The 4,113-nt window shown below is 45.0% G+C and overlaps 1 pseudogene; it reads left to right on the forward strand.

The window, feature by feature from the left end:
- Positions 1 to 2,285: 2,285 nt before the first annotated feature.
- Positions 2,286 to 3,145, forward strand: LOC127238104 (40S ribosomal protein S4, X isoform-like; annotated as a pseudogene).
- Positions 3,146 to 4,113: the final 968 nt, after the last annotated feature.

Raw genomic sequence — 4,113 nt, forward strand, 5'->3', positions numbered from 1 at the left:
ATTTGCTTACTTAACAAACCAGAGGTCATCTACCCCAGACTGATTTTAAACTCACTCTGTAGCTGAGGACTTTGAAACTTTCATTCCTCCACCCTCTACCTCCTGAGTGCTGGGATGAGAGGCTTTTTCCAGCTTAGTTTATGCAACCCTGGGGATTTAACCCAGGGCCTCATGCACACTAGACAAGCCCTCTCCTGATTGAATTACATCCCCAGCCTCCCAGTGGCCTTTAAACCAAATGCTGGCAATTGAGAGCTGGCTGCTCTCCCAGAAGACCCCATTTTGATTCTCAGCACCATGTCAGGCAGCTAGAACCAACTGTAACGGTAGCTCCAGGGGATCCACATGCTTTCTGGCTTCTGTGGATGCCAACACTGTGGCATAAACTCACATGGCACATGCTCATATAAACACACACGAATAAAAATAAACCTTAAAACAAACAGAATTCCTACTCTTTCAGAATACTTATTCTTTTGTGGTCTGCTATATCACAGGCTGTTTTACAGATTTACTAGCCAGGTAATTGCATGGCCTAGCTCCCCCCCACCCTGCCCGAGGCCCCAGAGCTGTCATTCCTTGACTGCCAATAGTCTCTATTTTCTCCTGTTTTTGAGTTCCCACACTGTTGTTGCCATTATCCATTCTATTCTTCTTATTTGTATAGATTTGTTGCCGTTAAAACATCGTTTACTTATAGCAAGTAAGGGCTTGGCAGGAATGAACTCAGATGTGGGTATTTAATCTGCAAATGGGCCAGGACTCCGGTACTCCCCGCTTCTTAAAAATGATTTAGATAACATTTCCTGGAAACTATGTTCTTATCTAATATGTTAGTGGCCTTCTGTTGGCCTCCTCCTCATTAAAGGGCCTCAAAAGAGATTTCTTAATCTTCCTTTCTTCTGTGTCCTTAAGGGCCATGAGTTTGCTAAAATAAATTACAATTAGGAGTGTGTCCCACTCACTGGGTGTACACAATTCATCGGCGAACCAGACACACTGTTCTGGAGAAGCAACTGCTCTCAAGGGACATGAGCTCACCGCCATTTCACTAATGCATACCTTCTTGTTCATGTCTGGCCTTTGCTGGCAGGAAATGATAAAAATATGCTTCAAATACAAAACCGCTATTACAGCTAACCCAAGCTAACACCATTAAATAATGCCTTGGTCTCAAAACTTAAAAGGCTCCCCTCCCGCCTTTTAAACAAGTCCTTGTAGTACCCCATTGCAGTAAGCACTTAGCTATCTTCCATGGGGGAAAGACTCAACTGTAATCCTGCAAACCCAGACTAATGGGAATGCCTATTGCCTAGTGAAGCCCTCCTAGCTGTGTGTGGCATCTGATGTGGGGGGACCTCTGTCCTGACTGCCCTCTAAAGCTGGCTGTGTACCTCAGGTCCAGTCCTGTCTAAAAAACCCAAATACAAAGCTAGGTGTGGTGGAGCATGCCCTCCCTAATCCCAGCACTTAGAATGCTGAGGCAGGAGCATGTGAAGTTCAAGGTCATACGCAGATACCCGTATTTAAAAAAAGAAAGAAAGAAGAAAAGGAAGTATAATAAGTAATGTTTGTGAGTACCCGAACACAGTTCTGGTCGCCTCACCAAGTAGTTGGCTTCCATTTTACTAATCTCTACTGGTCATAGGGACCATATATGTACATATCCTTACACAGGTCTCTAATAAAACAAGTCTCCCTACTACTAACTCACACCACACTTCCCACTTTTGCTAAGAAAACCTTGAGACTCATGCATACAGCTATTTGCCCACCCTGAGCTGACACTATCCCCTGCTCAGGCGAGTCTTGATTAGACAAACACTGTCATGTTGGAGGGTTCTGACCAATGAGGACAAATCTCACATGGAGGTGAGATTTTTTTGAATTTTTCTGTTTCCCAGAAAGAGATCCCCAGGAAGAGCCCTCCTCTTGATAACCATTGTTAAACTACAGATGTGAGGACCACAGACCCCAATCATCAAGGCCAAATTAATTAAAGCAAGCTTTTTTGTTCGTGCACATGAGTTGTCACCTCCTAAAGGCAGGGTTCAAGAGGTCAGCACTGGACATGGATGAGATAAGGGTTTTTGTTTGTTCTGGGTTTTGTTTTGTTTTGTAACAGGGCTTCTCTGTGTAGCTTTGGAGTCTGTCCTGGAACTCACAAAGATCCACCTGCCTCTGCCTCCCAAGTCCTGGGATTAAAGCCATGGGCCACTATTGCCTGGTGACAGTGGCCTTTTTATGATCAGAAATTAGAGTGAAAAGATGGATGACTGGTTCGCCGGAAGAAGGCGAGTCTCTTTCCGTTCCCAGCGCAGCCATGGCTCGTGGTCCCAAGAAACATCTGAAGCGTGTAGCCGCTCCAAAACATTGGATGCTGGATAAATTGACCTGCGTGTTTGCACCTCGTCCATCCACTGGCCCTCATAAGCTGAGGGAATGTCTGCCTCTGATCATTTTCCTAAGAAACAGGCTTAAGTAGGCCTTGACTGGAGATGAAGTAAAAAAGATTTGCATGCAGCGCTTCATTAAGATTGATGGCAAAGTCAGGACCGATATAACCTACCCTGCTGGATTTATGGATGTCATCAGCAATGACGAGACTGGAGAGAACTTCCGTCTGGTCTATGACACCAAGGGTCGCTTTGCTGTTCATCGTATTACACCCGAGGAGGCCAAGTACAAGTTGTGCAAAGTGAGAAAGATCTTTGTGGGCACAAAAGGAATCCCACATCTGGTGACCCATGATGCTCGGACTATTCGATATCCTGACCCCCTCATCAAGGTGAATGACACCATTCAAATTGATTTGGAGACAGGCAAAATAACCGACTTCATCAAGTTTGACACTGGTAACCTGTGTATGGTGACTGGAGGTGCTAACTTGGGAAGAATTGCTGTGACCACCAACAGAGAGAGACATCCTGGCTCTTTTGATGTGGTTCATGTGAAAGATGCCAATGGCAACAGCTTTGCCACCGGCTTTCTAACATTTTTGTTATTGGCAAGGGCAACAAAGCTTGGATTTCTCTCCCCCGAGGAAAAGGAATCCTCCTCACCATTGCTGAAGAGAGAGACAAGAGGCTAGCAGCCAAACAGAGCAGTGGGTGAAGTGGTCTCTAGGAGACATGCTGGAGAAATACTTGTACTCTTGCCTTTCTAGGCAACTGTGCTCAATTAAACAGCATGATAAAAATTAAAAAAAGAAAGAAAGAAAGAAAAGATGGATGACTGTGGGTCCTCTACAACATTGCTGGCTATACAAAACATGGAGTCACCTGACTTCCGGCATCTTGTTAAGTGAGATAACATACTCCAGTTTCTAAAGTAAATGTGAAATTGAATGTAGTAAGGTCCCCCGCCCCTACCCCTGTTTGCATCTTTCCAGTTGCCTCTTGAAGCAGGGGCTGGGTTTGGCCAGTGGCAGGCAGCGGCAGCAATGGAAGAGTGCAGCCGTACCATTGTGCAGGGTTACACTGCCTAAAGCTATATCACTGACACCAGGTGGTTGCTGTAACACAGGCTTTCTCTCATGAGTCTCAAGTCTGTTTTCTGTTGAGATAACACATACCAAGGCTGAGTACTTCATGAAGACAAGGCCTGATACCTTCCACAAGGCTGAATGTTCTCTCTCTCTCTCACACACACACACCACCACCACCACCACCACCACCACCACCCCACCCAGCCAGCCACTTCTATCTTTTGTTTTGTTTTGTTTGTTTTTTTGTTTTTTTTTTTTTTTTTTTTTTTTTTTTTTTTTTTTGAGACAGGGTTTCTCTTTGTAGCCCTGGCTGTCCTGGAACTCGATCTGTAGATCAGGCTGGCCTGAAACTCATACAGATCTGCCTGTCTCTGCCTCCCAAGTGCTGAGATTAAAGGCATGTGTCACCACTGCCCAGCTCTTTTTTAATTTTTTTACAAAGACAGGGTCTCATGTGGCCCAAGCTGGTCTGAAATTCACTGTGTAACCAAGGATGACCTTGAATTTCTGATCCTTCTGCCAGCACATCTAACTTCCCAGCTGATGAGATCCAGACATGAGCTACCTACACACTGCCACACTTTTCATGCATATGAAAAGATGCCCTACATTATATGTGACAAGAG

This window comes from Phodopus roborovskii, unplaced genomic scaffold, assembly GCF_943737965.1.
Source record: "Phodopus roborovskii unplaced genomic scaffold, PHOROB, whole genome shotgun sequence".
Classification (NCBI taxonomy): domain Eukaryota; kingdom Metazoa; phylum Chordata; class Mammalia; order Rodentia; family Cricetidae; genus Phodopus; species Phodopus roborovskii.